The sequence below is a fragment of the Manis javanica genome, chromosome 16, assembly GCF_040802235.1.
Source record: "Manis javanica isolate MJ-LG chromosome 16, MJ_LKY, whole genome shotgun sequence".
In the NCBI taxonomy this organism is placed as follows: domain Eukaryota; kingdom Metazoa; phylum Chordata; class Mammalia; order Pholidota; family Manidae; genus Manis; species Manis javanica.
Genome location: NC_133171.1, coordinates 48235043 through 48250879, shown reverse-complemented (window position 1 = coordinate 48250879; position 15837 = coordinate 48235043). Strand labels below are relative to the sequence as shown.

General features: G+C 50.1%; 2 protein-coding genes across 4 annotated transcripts in view; both read right to left on the bottom strand.

Annotated features, from left to right (window-relative positions):
- The window catches only part of MED20 (mediator complex subunit 20), a 97103-nt gene extending 81346 nt beyond the window's left edge, over positions 1-15757 (bottom strand). Inside the window, exon 1 of the mRNA XM_017673457.3 lies at positions 15631-15757. The gene's annotated coding sequence lies outside the window, so the exon portion shown is untranslated. The remainder of the gene's footprint in view (positions 1-15630) is intronic.
- Positions 1-15837, bottom strand: part of CCND3 (cyclin D3) — a 73792-nt gene that overhangs the window by 56835 nt on the left and 1120 nt on the right. Inside the window, exon 1 of one of the 3 annotated variants that reach the window (XM_073224435.1) lies at positions 15631-15817. The exons of 1 other annotated variant lie outside the window; for it this stretch is intronic. The gene's annotated coding sequence lies outside the window, so the exon portion shown is untranslated. Of the gene's footprint in view, positions 1-15630; positions 15818-15837 lie in introns of those variants that run through there. One more of the 3 variants, XM_037005073.2, reaches the window with a different exon arrangement.

Here is a 15837-nt window from a genome sequence, read left to right as displayed (position 1 = left end):
GCGGAACACTTACTGTGTTCTAGACACTGTTCTGAGCACTTCATGAACACGAAGCCCCCTACGATCCTGTAAGAGAGGTACTATTATTATTCTCATCCTACAGGTAGGAGCACTGAGGCACAGAGATAGACCTGGACCACACAGCTACTGGGCAGTAGAGACACAGGGGTTTATGTCACCACCAGTGACACAAAAGGGAAGAAGACAGAGTGCATCCGGGGAGATCTCGGCCCTCTGATGAGCAGCGGTCCTGCTTCTTTGCCACGCCACTGGCATTGTTCAGTAGCAAGAGAGCAGGAAGTGACACTGGGAGACCAGAGGTCAGGCTCTAGGCCATGCTGTAGGGAATAACGAGAGAGACCATGCACTAGGCAGAGGGGCTGGGATCCACCGCGAAAGCAAGTAGGGAGTCAGGGCGGCCCTCCTAGGAGGCAAGGGCATGGTGCCTCTCTTCCCGCACTAGCTGGGGATATTGCAAAGCCAAGAGGGGCCCAGGGAGGAGCCTCAGAGACCAAAGGCCCCACAGAGGAAGTGTCCCCACACAGATTTCCACTTCCACACCACCTCCCTTCCTGGGGCAAAGAGGTGCAGTTGGTGAACTGGGGTCACAAGTAGTGGGAGGAGGGAGCCCACTAAACTGGAGTGCTGGAGGGACAGCCAGGGTGGGAGGAAGGGGGGAGCAAAGACATCTCTCCTGAGTGTGATGAGAAGTCACAAACCTCACCAACTGAGAAACAGCAGATTCCACGCCTGGTACATGAGAGAGAAGTGAAACTGAACTCCAGTGTCTGCTCCACCCCCTCCCCACTGGCACCCCCACCCACCCCTGGCCCACACCCTGCCCTGCTGCCCCAAGATGGCAGGTGGCTCCAAGGCCAGGGCCTGCCACCTGCTTTCACGGGCTCCTCTTGGGCCTCTGAGCTCTGAGCCACAGGGCTGGCTCTCAGTGGTGATGGCCTGGTCTGTCTTCTATGGGGATGAGGGAAAACAGGGCTTAGAAGCTCCATGAGGTAAGGGACTGTGCCTGTCCTGTTCTGTTCTGTTCTCTTTCATCCACACTGAGCACAGTGCCTGGTACATCCACAGTAGGCACTCAATCAGCAGACACCGAATGGGTGGGTAGGTGGATGGATGAGGAGCAAGCACTGGACCAGAAAGAAGACTGCTCGGTGGCATCCAGACACCTAGAGATTCACATTTCCAGAAAGGAGAACCATTCCCTCAGTTTTGACAAAGCTTGACCTCCTGCTTCAACTCTGCTCACTGAGTTTCTGTCTGTCTCAGAGACACAGACTGGTCTTGAGCGCTCTGGAACTCTCCATCTGTCTCTCACCCTCTCCGTGTCTCCATCTCCTGTTGCCGGCAATGAGGACGAACTCACTGAAGTGTGAAAGTGGAAGCCCCTCTCTGCCATGCGAGGAGAGCAGGACCTCCCCTGGGGGTGCACGCGGCACTCTGCAGCGGACCTCATCTACTGTGCTCCTTGGACAAGGGCTCCATTCAGACCTCCGAGGGGCTGCCGGTCAGGATGAGGGAGAATCAAACCCTCCTCCTTTGACCAGAGATGAGGCAGTCCAGGGAAGACAGCAAGCCAGTGGGGTGCTGGCCCCTCTGCCCAAGGCCTCCCCAGAAAGAAGTCCATTTGAGAACCCTTCTCCCAGCTGTCCCGCATGGGAAAGCCATCGACACCCACACGACACAGGCTCTTTTGGTCCCTGCCCACCTAGCTCCTGTAGCAGAGATTGCTCATTGCCCCCTGAAGCCCCTTCCTCTTCTGGTGCCTTTCATACTGGAAGCCCCAGCATGGATGACCCTCAAACTCCCTTGTAGCTAAGTATGGCAGGTGACCAACTTTTGGCCAAAGGGATACATAACCTGGCAATTTTTAGATCATGTCCTTTAAAAGAAGGGTAGTGCCCTCTCCTTCCCCCTTGTCCCTACTCACTGGCAGGGTCATGGACCTAGGAGACATGGTGGTGCGCTCCCTCAGCATCCATGGGCATGGGAGAGCCACGTCACGGGAGGACTGGGTCCTCAACAAGTCCAGCTGTCAGATCACCCACCCACACCTGTACATGAGAAATTTTCATTTTGTTTAAGCTCCTGATTTTGGGGTCTCAGTTGCAGCAGTTTAACCTCCCCCAGTGCCTATCACAATACATTCTTTAGGGCAAGGATGCCAATGGGTAAAAGGTGTGTGAGAGAGCTTTCCTCACCATCCCTTCCACAGCCCTAGAACTCCCTATCACCTAAGGCCACCAGGTCTGCTTTCCCAAGTGTGGGAGAGGGCCTTCCAGCTGGGGAAGATCCCTGAACCCGACCCCAGCTAATGCAAAATGGACACAGGAGGTGAAATGTCTTCCTCAGTCCCAATACACAATTTATTTTTCCCTCAAATTGACCATTTGTCAGCCTATCAATCTCTTGTGAAATGGGGCTCTCCCACGCTCAGGGAACCACTGCACCTGGTCAGGCCAACCCTGTGCTATGGAGAAGACAGTGGACGAGGGACAGAAAACGCCTGGGCTTCAGATCTGAGCCCATGTCTCCTCTTTACTCTGTATCAGTTGTGTAAGCCTGGACAAATCTGCTCTGCTAGCCTCAATTTCTTCCTTTATAAAATGAGAGTAATAATAATTGCTGATGGGTTTGTAGAGGGAATTCAAGATTATACACTTGTAAAGTCCCTAGCAGCATGTCTGGCACACAGAAGGTGCTCACTAAACCCTGGCTTTTGCTACAATGGAGATCAGTGTAGGGGTATGGAGGACACGGCTAGAGGAAGCCCTGAATGTCCTCCCCGTGGGAAGGGGTGGAGGAGAGAGGCAGAGCTGGAGGCGATACCAGGGGAGGGGAGAGAAGATGACAGGGCTCAGAGATGCCCACACTGGGTAAGAAGGCGGAGGGCACAGCTGTGGTGCCTATCAGCTGCCTCCAGCTCATATGATTCCTGTGCCCATCTCACAGTGTCCCCACCCAGAGCTTCTGTCTGGGTTGGCCACCCTCACCACCATTACCATTACTGCCGCACCGTCAGCTGCTGTTTCTTGCCTCATCTTCCTTCCTGGCCCCGATAAGATAGAGGGCCTGGGAAGCAGCTGCCTTGCCCAGCAGCCTCCCTTCCCTTGTAAGCTGGAGCTGCCCAGGTTGGTGGTGCAGAGCCCAGGCTCTGTGAACAGACAGGCTGGGTTCCATCCCATGCTCCAGTCCTTAAGAGCTGGTGACCTCGGCAAGTTATGTGGCTTGTCTAATCCTTCAGTTTCCTCATCTTACAATAAGGACAGATAATGGGGCTGCTGAAAGGAAGGAATGAGATCACGCATGGTGAGGGCCCAGCACAGTGTCTGGCATGGAGCGAGTGTTCGATAAATGTTAGCTATCTTCAGGGCTGGAGTCTAGGCATGTGACCCGTTCAGTCACACAGAGGCCTGTGCTTGGAAGGGCCCTACATTTGCTAATGTTCTGTTGTTACCATCTTGAAATTCTTATTTTTGCATGAGGGGCTCTGTAAATTACGTAGTCAGTCCTGGCTATTATTAGGATGCATTTCTGAGTCTGCAGGCTCAGGGGATGGCTATGCAGGGGAGGAGATGCCAAGCAGTCTAATGTGGGACATCAGAGGGCCTGGGGGATCTCAATGGAGTCAGTGAAGTACAGTGATGTGGGGCCCTGCTAGGTTGCCAGCAGTTAGAGACTGAGAGGATAGGAGACTCCCATATACTCCCTCACCAGGTATTGAGGTTTGGGGGGTGCCCTCTTTTCAGACTGCCGGGCCAACAGGCAGCCTCTGGGACCTACCACTATCCTCCTCTTCCAACCATCCTCCCACCAAGGGCAAAGGTGCCCAACATACCTCAGGGCAAACACCTACCCATCTGCCTCTGGATTTGATCCCCAGTCTGCCCAGGACAGAAGCCATATACAAGCTCAAGGGTATAGGAATTATGTCCAGAGACCCGGCATCTTTAGGATGTGGTAATACCACATGGTGGGAACCGGTGCTGCCCCGAAGCCCCTCAGTACCCAGGTCCAGCTGAGTCTTGCTATCCAGGCTGGAACTGATAGGGGAGTTACACAGAAGAAGTGGTGTTAATTACTACTCCTGGTAGCCCAGCCCCAAGAGGTGGAAAATATCTGCTCCTTCTATCTCCTTGATTTTAAAACCCCATGTCTAGAAAGCAGTCTGGGGTGTGTGGGCAGACTTGAACCCTCAAGAGATATGAAGGGGTTCCTTGGTGCTAGGGGTTCCCCTCGGCACTGTGAGGAGAAACAACCTCCCAGAGCTGTCATAAGCCACCTCAGGAGGCACCCCTTGTACCTGGGTCTCCCCTCAGGTCTGTGAGTTCCCAGAGGCCAGGGCCCTCCGTGAGGGCTACCCAGATGTTTGATGTTTACAGATTGCTCTGGAGGACCCGTGCACACCCTCCTGCCCAGCCACCCAACACTGCCCCAGGTGCTGCCGCAGCTCCCCGGACTCGCCATGACAGTCATCTCTCTTCTGTTCCTGGGCCTTCCAGGAGTGTCCCATGTGGGAGTCTGAGAGTGGCCCAGCATGGCAGGTGGAGCCTGGCCCTGGATGAGGCCCCTCTCCATTCGCCTCCGGCCACCTGTCTGAGTACTCATTTCCTTCCAGACAGCTGGAGGGTGGCCCCAGAGCCTCTGGTAAGGGGGGGTTGGTGTGGGAAGGCTCTAAGATTGCTAAGCCAAGGCCAAGGGAGGCCCTTCTAGCTGATGGGGGTGCTGACTATGCATGTATGGGGGTGGGTTGGGGCAAGGCACTTGGGAGAAGTGGGAATTGGGGGTGGGATCACAGAATGGAATGTGAGTTCATCCTCCTGGGGGCACAGCTGTTTATGTTGATCTTCCCGTCAGCTGTTGCATATTCCTTATCTTGGGGCTCAATCCAGACTCCACCCCCTTCTCTGTTGCTGAGCTGGGGAAGGCAGATATTGTGGGACACAGTCCTGCTCCCTGCCCTCACCACCTCAGTTTCTTGCTGCTCTAAGCTGAAAAGGGACAAGAAGAAAGCAGGCCCCCAAAAGAAATGCCTGCCCCACCCTTCACGTCCACTCTGTGCCCTTCCATGGGTAACTGGGTCTTGACAGTGAGTCATCTAATATCAAGACCTACCCCCAACTGCCATGACAACCTGACTTAGTCACCCCAGAGTTGCCTGGATGTTTCAGTATTTTTGGTGCTACAGAACTTGAAGGACCGACAGCGCTGGCTTAGCTGGGAACCTGGGGCAGAGGAGCAGCTGTCCCCTCCCTCCCAGGGCATGCCAGGCTGTCCTCTAGGCTGTCACACTGTACTTCCCATGCCAACTTCTTACTTGGCACCTACTGTCCCAGTGTGATGCTATGAGAATAATAAGACTGATTTTCTATATACTTATGGAAACACGACTCATGACCTGTTTTGCATTTTTTCATGTTATTAAAGAACTGGAACATTTAGAAAAAGAGAAAAAAGTAGAAAAAAAATCACCCACAGTTCTCCTGTCCCCCAAAACAACCCCTGCTAACATTTTGGTATATTTTCTTCCAGGCTTTTCTCTTTCTAAATGTGTGTGTATATAGGAAATATATAGTTGTAAGTATATTTAAAATACAATTTTGCATCCTGATTTTTTTTTCTGAATGTTACGATATGAGTAATTTTTGTGATACCACATATTTTTGTAATTGACATTTTAAGGGCTATCTAATATTCCATTATGTATATATGCATACACACTATGCTTAACTATGCTTTATTGTGAGGCATTTCATTGTTCCAAATTTTTGTCACTGTACACAGTACTTTGGTGACAGTCATCTTGGACAAAGGTTGTTCTAGATTTAGAATTATTTGAATCAGGATAGAGCCTGAAAAGTTGAACTACCAAGCAGAGGGTCAGCATGTTTTGGAGGCATCTGACTGTGGTAAGTACAGCCAACTGCTTTCTGAAGGGAGGACAAGGCCACCAGCAGAGCAAAGCACGTGCCCATTTAGACCCACTATCGTGTACAGACACCAATGTTAGATATCTTTTTAGGCACCTAAGTCATGGTACCTTTTGCAGACTATTCTTTTTTTGCTGCTGAGCATCCACTCCCCTTTCCAAGAGCACTGCCAATTCCTTTGGGGAGATTCCCTCTCCCCTAGTGCAAATCCAGGAGCCAGCTGCCTGACCTGCACCACAGAAACCAGAGGGGCCATTCCCACCATTCCGGGCCCAGGCAGAGATGACCTGCCAGCTGCTGTCACATCCCTGTCACTCTGCCTGGCCTTCCAGCACTTTGTCAGTTTCTGCCAATTTCCAAACCTGGTTTTTCAGCCTTTCTGGTGAGTCTGAGCTCCCAAACTTCTTCCCATAAATTCCCTTTGCCTTATATTGGACAATCTGTTTCTGTTACTAACAGAACCTTGAGACTACTAACTGATAGCTCGCCAACTCAGTGTTTTTCAAATTGTAAGTCGGGATGCTTTACAGGGTCATGAAGTCATGAAGCTAATCATGACTAGGATTTTTAAAAAATGAAACAACAGAATAAAGAAGAAAATATCAAAAGCACATCTTCTGGAGTAAGGGTAAGTATTGTTTAGTGAAACATGTTTGTTTTATGTATACATACACGTGTGTTTTGTATGCATGTGTATAAAATGGGGTAAAATGAAAACATTTCTAGTTTTGAAAAACATTGCCCTAATTGAACTTAAGTTACTTGGGAAGAAATGGAGCAGTCTCTCCTAGACGTTTTTTCTATTTCTTCCCAAATCTTTTGTACCCAGGAAAATGTATTCCCTTGCCAAGAAAAGGGTATATTTCAAGGTCTGCCCACTATTTTCTCCTGATTCACAGCCTGACATCTCTTCCTACCCTTTAATTAATGATAATTATAATGGACATCTTTTCCTCCTTGTCTTTAAATTTACGTTAATGCCACCAAGATTCTGCCAGCCACCCAGGCTGAAATATTCTGAGGTAGTCCTTGATTACTTCCATTCACTGATTTTCTGAGCACCTACTGTAGCTTAGTAGGAGAGAAGGTTTGCCAGCAGCAAAGGGCAACATACAGCAATATACGTCATCTTAGAAGTATACATGGTGCCTAGCAGGTGAAGGGCAGAGCAATTTCACAGGACAGATGATTCTTCATACCTTCCTACCAACTAATTACTCAGTTCTGTCGCTTCTACCTTCAAAATATTTTGCCAAATCACCCCTTTGTTTCCATTTGTACTGGCATCACTCTAGTTTCAATCCTTGTTATATTTTGTGTCAACTTCCTCTTGACGATTATATTATTCTACCACTGTCCTAGAAATCATCTTAAAACAGTACTGAGCCTGTCACTTTCTTGCTCCAAAGTCTTCAATGGCTCCAAGACCTATTAAATAAAGTCCAAAATCCCCAACCCAACACTGTTGATTTGGCTTTTTCACCATGGTCCCCAAATGTCTTTCCAGCTCTGAGTCCCTTAGGTCAGCTACCCTCTAGACCAGTCCACAAGGTTCCCCCTTTCCAACTGCACATCTGTCTGAGGACAGATTTTCTTCATATACATCAACCAAACCAATGGACTCCAACAGACTGAGGCAGACATGATAACCCAGCTGTCTTCTATTAAGCCAGCCATTAAAAAGCTTTGCAATAATGTAAAACAAGGCCACACTAATTTGTTTTTGTCTTGGAAGATACAGTTAATATTTTATTAAAAAAAGATGCTATGCTAACATGCAATGAGGTTTTTATTGTTACTTTAAAAGGAATTAATATTTTTAAAATTTCTCATTTAACATTTTGATTAGATAGTAAGCATTAAAAGCGACAACCTTCATAAAACAAGCTCTTTGGGATCCTCAATAGTTTTTAAGGGGACCAAGTTTTCTGAAGACAGGAAGTCTGAGAACTGCTGCCTTAGGTCTAACAGGCCAGTTTGAGCAGTCGACAAAGGGTACCCGAAACACCTCAAAAGCAATTGTCACTTCCTCTAGAGTCCCACAGCACTGTCATGCAAACTTTTCTTGTGGCCCAGGGAGCCCATATGGGAATCCACACTGATCCTAAATGTGGGATTACCTATCCTAACCCTATATATATATATATATATATATATATCCACTGGAGGAGACCACCAACCACCAACTACAGAAACCTACCTATTGTTTATATAATGTTACATTGTGGTCCCTTAACCCTAAGCTCAACAGAATGTTCAGGCAAAGACATGGCCCACAGTTCCCCTGGAAACTGGCTATGCTGGAGATTCTTAGACTACAGATATTGGAGGCTATACCAATGGGTGGAGCCAGGAGTCCTAGACCTAGGCAGGTCTGGCTCCAGGACAGGGTATATGGCCCGTACCCCAGGCCAGGGCAGCTGCCCATTTCTGGGTAGAGTATCTGGAAAGTGAAGTTTGCAGGTCCAGAACTAGGACTCAGCTTAACCACCAGCTCCAGAGGTGTGACCTCAGCCACTGCCCTGGTGCCACACCCTGCCAGAGCCTTAGTCTGGGGGAGAGAAAGGAGAGGAGAGGAGCATTGGAGGGGGAGCTAGAGGAAAAGCCTGTTTGCACCATCACCTCAGTTGGGGCTGCTGTGGTCAGGCTGATTCATCCAAGACTCCCCAGATAGGTCAGGGCCCCAGCCCCACCTAGCAAAGCTCACATCACCACCCACTCCTGCTTCCTGGGGCTTTTGCGACACCTGATTTGTCTGCTTGCTCCTTCCCTTCCACCTTGCTTTGCTTAGTGGACAAACCTGAAGCTCTGGCCAGGAGCACTGAGGGATGGAGGCAGCTCTGGGCTTGCCTGGGGGACTTGTATCCACACCATCACACCTCCACGTAGATGTGCGTGTCATACACAAATACACTCAGAGGCAGCTCAGCGGCCTACCAGCCCGCTCTACCTGTCTTGGCACTGTAAGGGTAGTGTCTCAACAGGGAACCTGCTGTCATCTCATACTCCCCCTGATGGGTGGGTGCAGCATGCATGCACACACACACACACACACACATGCACGCACACACAAAATGTGCATGCAAAGTCTGTCCCAGGTCAGAGTACTTGCAGCTACCAGGCTCTCAATACTGACTAGCTGTATGACCTTGGGCAAGTTACTTAATATCTGGGCCTCTATTTCTTCCTCTGTAACATAAGGAAATCTCAGAGGATTTTTGAGAGAAATAAATGAGAAATGAGTTAATAAATATGCATATTTATTATAAGCTTCCTTATCTATAAATGGCACTTACAACAGTCCCTGGCACAGGGTAAGTATTGTGTAAACATACGCTATTATTATCCCCAACATCTTCTCTGCCATGTGCCTGGGAAGCAATGAGATGTGGAGAAAAGTCACACCATCAATCCTACAAGGAATACCAAAAATGACTTCCAGAAGGGGTGTCAGAGGAAAGGCAGGGAAGAAGCAGTAAAGCGGAAAGACTTTCTGAAGACCACCCAAGCTCAAGCCCAGAGGTTGGGAAGAGAGTTTTGAGTTAGAACCCAAGAGGCCAGGCCTAGGCAGAAAAAGACTGTTTCCTTGAAGACCAAGAGACATGACAGAGACCAGCCTGGTCCTAAACATGGAAGTCACGTCCTTTCCAAGAAAGGATAGAAGATGCCCTGCCTGAGCACCACCAGGGACTACCTGTTGGGACTGCTGGGAAAAAAGAGAGGGCTGAGGAGAAACTAGAATATTCTACACCCTGGCCTATGCTCAGCCACCCAGTACATCTGAGTGTTTGTAACCCCAAGATCCTCTCTCTCTCTCATGAAAATAGATCCCACATCTGAACAGTCTCCAAGTCTGTGGTTCTGCAATAGATAGGGTTTAGGGAAAGGGAACAGAGCTGGGAGGAGGGGACAAGTGGCCTTGCCTCTCAGGGGGATGGGGTTGGGAGGAAGCAGCACTCCTCTCCCCACAGTCCAAAGACAGCTTGTGAGAGCCACTGCCAGAGGGAAGTTATAAACCCTCCCCTGGCTGCTGTTCAGGGCTGAGTCCTCAGCACCCAGCAGAGTGAGCTTAATAAGCTGGAGTTAGGAGAGAGTCTGTGCAGAGGAGACAGATGCCCTCCCAGGGGCCCTCTGTGCTCCGTCCTCCTCCCCTGGCCTGCCCCCTCGTCCCACGGCCCAAACACCTCCAGCTGGAGCCCAAGGTCTGCAACTGTCTGAGGCCCTTCTCCGGCTTCCTTTCCCAGAACTCAGGGCCCCCACGGAGGGGGCAGGAGGGGCAGCCTAGAGGGATGCAAACAGAGAACAGGAGGGAGAGGGAGCTGGAGCAAAGCTGGGGCCAGAACTGGGAGTTTCTGGGTTAGTCCCAATTTTAAGTACAACTGTCTGACCACAGGCCAGAACTTGTGGGCTGATTTTTATTTTAGGAAAAAAAGATGAAATGAAGTCAGAGGTGGGATGGTGAGGAAAGAAGCCAGAGCTGCCTCCTTGTTTCTGGATAGCCCCCATGCCCACCCCAAGGAGCTGAGTCTGGGAGGTGATTATGACGATGGTATGAAGACTAAGGTATGGCTTGTAAGGACTTAGGGTGTTTGGCCCCTGGCAGTGCTGTATATTATCTCATGAGCCTACTGAGGAGTGTGGGCTCTGAAGCCTCAGCCCCTTACTCTGTGCAACCTCTCTGTGCCTCAGTTTCCTCATCTGTAAAAGCATAATAACAGTGCCTCCCTCAAGGAGTCGCTGTGAGGACACAGAAATAATGCTTGTCCTAGAGTGAGCATTCAGTGAACATCAGCCACTATTAACTCTCACCACGAGCAGGTGAGGTAGGGACTATAGTAACGCCCGCCTGACAGAAAAGGAAACCCGGTTCACATGGCCAGGAAGGAGTTAAGCTAGGTCTCAACCAGGGCAGTTTCTCTACTGAGCACAGGCTCTCTTGACTACTCCAGGAGAGAAAGCACGGGTTAGTGGTTACGTGCACAAACTTTAGAGTCAAATGGCCAAGTCAGACCTCCCGCTCAGCAGCTGACCAGCTGTGTGACTGAAAGTCAGCTGTGTAACCCTCCGTGCTTCGGTTTGTTCATCTATAAAATGGGTATCCTGCCTCTTAAGGTTGTTGCGGGGAGTATGTGAGTTACTAAGGGCTGAGAACAGTACTAGCTAATGACCTTTTTCTCTGGACCCGCTCTCCAGGGCGCCCTCTGGCCACAGTGCTTGTAACTGCACTCTGTCCTTGCTCATGCTGGGCCTGGCCTGCTGGGTTTCTGAGGCTCCAGTGGTTCTGGGACTTTATTTTTTGTTTTTTATTTTTTGTTATTATTATTATTATTTTTTCATTTCTCTTTTTCTGGGACTTTCTAAGGGTTTGAAGGGGCAGCAAGCAGACCTGAGCCAACAAACTTGGGACACCAAGCAACCCCCACCCCTCTCCTTCCTAGAGACATACCTGGGCCCCTGCTCTCTGGCCTTGGGAGTGGATGTCCTGGGGGAATTTCAATCAGGGTGGGAGAACTGGTCAGGCCACAGAGGGCAAATAGTTTCAGAGAGGTGTGGCTTTTGAGGTCTTTAAAGATGACATGGATATCATGCCTTTGAGAAGTATAAAAGGCCATGTCACATCAGGTACCCTGTCATGCCCATGAGAACTGCCGGCCTTGCCCTCTCCTCCCAACACATGGGCCCTTCTATCTCAAGGGCAAAAGAAGGTCAGGGAGAGGAAGGGAGGGAATCCCTGACCTGGGAGAGGGAGAGTACCAGGGGCAGAGGCCTGCCTGTTCTGGTGACCTGGGCCCGTAGGAGACCTACGAGCACATTTATGGGGGTTGTGCTGGGTCAAAAGTGGTTCTCTGGGCCCTGATATGTTAGACAGCTGGGCACAGGGTCCGGGAGAGGCCCCATGAAACTAGTTGGCAGCTGAAGGACCAGGTGGCGCTCTTCACCAATCCAGCAGCCCCTGGAGCAACACACTGGGCAACAGCCCCACCTGGTGGGCAGATGGGAACGACCATGAGCCAGAAAGCGCAGGGGAGGAAAAGGATGACGTGGAAGGGGGCAAGCAGGTGAATAATCACAAGGCAGGTTTAGAGTGGAAGGGGCTATGAGGTCTTCTCACTAGTAGAAGCCCCTCCTAAGCATGTGTTCTCGACTCCCTTAGATGAGGAATTCATTTCTTCAGAAGGGGATCAGGTAATTACTCATTGAAAGTTCTTACACTTTTTGGAAATCTGCTTCCATCAGTCCCCTGACCCTCTACTTGGAGGCTTCCAACGGTAACCTTTCAAATATTCGAACACAGCTATTATATCCCTAAGTACCCATTTGCTTCAGCCTTCCAGCGTTAACTTCAACCTTTCACCCACTGCATCTTTTTTCCACTCAGTTATCCCTTTTTAATCTATTAATTCCAAGGAACTTCCAATTCTGTACCCAAGCCATCCCCTCCCCATGCTAGCAGCAACATTTTTAAAACGCCTCTGATGTCAACCTCATGCTGTTCAGGGTCTGATATTTTGGGGAGGTTGATGCTCTGATTTGGGGGTCAGTTTAGATGTCCAGAGCACAGGCTCTGAAGTCTGAAAGACCAGTGTTCAAATGTGGGGTCTGCCACTTACTAGCTGTGTGACCTCAGGCAAGTTTCTTAGCCTTCCTGAGCCTCAGTTTTCTCATCTGCAAATTGAGGATAGAGGTATTCACTACCTGGAGTTGCGGTGAATATGAAATGAGATAAGGCAGGTGAAACACTTAGGACAGCTCTTGGCAACACCATTCAGCTCCTAAGTGGCCATTATAAAACCACATTCCTCTGAGTTTTGGGCTGTAGGGAGTGCTTTGGAGAAGAAAAGGTGAAAGGGTAGAGAAAAGGGAAAAGGAGACTTTATGAAGTTACGCAGCCTTTCCCAACCAGCACCAATCCCAGGTGAAGTCCAAAAATGGCACCTTGTTCCAGCCCCATTTCTAGGGGTGTCTCTGGACAATCCCTCTCCCTACCCCCACTGTAATGAGCAGGCCTTGACAGCTCTTAGAAACTGAGAGGGTTTAAAATTTAAACATCTTTGGGGGCAAGAGAAACACACCAAAATAAATATACCTACCACTCAGAGGAGAAAGGGAAACTTGGCAGGGGCCCCAGAACTTTCCCCACCCCCGGCCCTCCCTAAACTTCCTCTTGTGGTTTCTCAAGAGTACAACCTGTTCTCCCCAGCCAAGAGAGCGCCTGGGGCAGGGGGCTGGGGCATGCCAAAGGTTCCACCACACCCCACCCTAGATGATAAGGGGAGGAAGGGGTATATGTGACAGAGCCTGGAGGTCTGCATAGTTCTGAACTTCGTTTCTTGCTTACTTGTTATCTTGGGGTGACTTCCTTCTACCCTCAACACCCATGCCCCCCCCAACACATACCCCTCTCTTAAAGGCAGATGCACAGGACAGTTTGACTGCAGGCAGACAGGGACCGCTTCAGGCCTCCCCAAATTTGCACAGAGGCTTTTGTGAGAAACCTAGAGTTTCAGAAAGGTGAGGGGAAAATGACGGGAGCCCACGGAACCCCTGTCTGCAGCCCACATGGCCCCAGTCGGCCAGCAGTCATGGGGTCAAATACACACATGCAACTGTAGGCTACAGCAGCTGTGAGGAAGAGAGGCAAGCATCTTAAGACTGCTTCCACTTCCTGACCATCTTCTTTACTCAACTACCGAGATAGACTATTCCTCTTGAAATCCAGATTAGGAGGGTCTCTGCTATTCTTGCACATCACTGCATTCTTTCTTGCATCAAACCTGGATAATAAAACACACACACACACACACCACACACACACACACACACACACACACACACACACACACACACACCATGAGGGAAGGATGTCAGTTCTGTGCAGTCCCTCCAACAACCCTACTCTGGGCCTGCTGGAGCTCCTTATAAACAGGACTAGCACCTACGATCAGCTAAAAGGTTGCGCTCCTCTGCATTACCCAGGATACAGGCCTATGGACTCCCTTCCAGAAAATCCTAGCTCTTGGCTCAAGCACACATTTGATGTGTTCAGTCAAGGAGGCAGGCTAGCCAAGTGATCTGGGTTAAATTCCAGCTCTGCCATTTATTTTTGGTGTCCTCTAGCAAAACTACTTCTCTTCCAAGTTTGTCATCCATATAATGGAGATAATCCTAGTATTTACCTAATAGGATTGGTAGGAGGGTTAAATGAGACATTACCTAAAACTGAAGAGTACCTGACAGTACTCTAGAACATCAGCCAGTATTCTGAACCCTTGAGGGAAGAAAACAGGAAAGAGAAAGCTCTTGGGACCACAGAGGTCATGGTCTCAAGGACTCAGCAAAGGCTGGGATCCTCCTGAATTCTCAAAGCTGCTTTTGATTCTAAATTCCAGGGCGGTAGGGTGGTAGAAGCTCTGACTACCTAGCCTGTGCAGGCAGATATGGCCACAGCAAACAGGTGTTGACTAAATTCATAAATTGCTGTGTGTCATCTCTCAAGGAAGTAAAAGAACAGTAGAATTTCCAGGAAGGCAATGGGAGATCCAGTTCTCTTCACCCATGTCTGGTCCCCAAGAGAACTGGGGTGGGGGTGATGGGGAGTACAGAGCAAGATTTGTTAGAGAAAACAGTCCTAGAGTCCAGAGATGAGGAAAGGGGTGCCCCACATGTGGGAACTGTCACATCACCCCAGGGTGGACCCTCCCAACTGCACACAGCTGGGAATTTCTGGGTTCTTGGGGACTAGCCCAGAAACTTCTTTCCCTGAATTCATTCTTTTCATTCTCACCTCTTCTTGGTGCCTAGACAGTGGGTTAAAGAGAGCAGGTACTGCTTCTGGGTCCCCACTCTATCTCAATGCCCAATGCCACAGTCAAGGTTCAGTACAGCTCTGCAGAATGAATAAGTGCCCCCCAAAGATTCTCCACTCCTCTGCCTGGTGACTATCATTCAGAACCCTACTCAAATGTCATCTCTGAAGCCTTCCCAGCCAGCCCAACTTGGCATGGTACCTTTGCTGTTCTATGACCACCTTCCCACACCCCATCCACAAACTAGCTATTGATTAATAATATGATTGCACCCTCAGCATCCTACACAATTTCAGACACTCAGTAGGTGGTCAATGCTTGCAAATGAATACATTAATCTCCCTTAGTAACAACAACCAATTTCTTCAATTATTCCTCCAGTTCACCCAATGGAAGGCACAGAAGAGGCTAAGGCCATCGCTGGTGCACCCATCTGACACCAGAGAGACGAACATGAGGCGTCCCTGTTTCCAGCCCTGTCCTCTGGCCTCCCACCGCCTGGCTGGCAGCAGGACCCGAAGGCTCCCTGCTCGCACTGGTTCTGCCCTCCTGTTCATCTCCCACCCCTATCTCTTGAGGTATGAAGGACGACGGCAGCCCAATGAAGCCACAAGTCTGTTTAGAGGGTGGCTGCGCAAACGGCTCAGGGCTTTGTGGAGGCTCCTCTGCCTTTCAACTACGTGCAGAACAGCTCGTTCAGACAGAAAGTGAGCAGAGCTTTGGGAGACATCGGGGAAGTGATGGGGGGCGCGGTTAATTCCTTGGCCCTCCCACCCTGACCCCCTACTCCGGCGCATCCAGCGTGAGCTTGGAGGCCCCAGATACGGGGGTTGATGCTGACACCCCATCTATCTTGGTTTCCAAGCCCTCGAGCCTACCTCCTTGGCAGGTGAGCCCCCGGAGCATCGACTGTGGCCGCAGACTTTCTCTCCCACCGCCGCTGGCTTCTGGTTTTGGGAAGGTCGGGGTCGCCACCTCCAGCCCCCACCGAGAGGGGCGTGCACACCTCCCCTAAGCGCCCAAACAGAAGCAGTCTCCACCCCCGCAGGCGCGGCGTGTTTACAAAGTCCGCGCGGCAGCGCGGA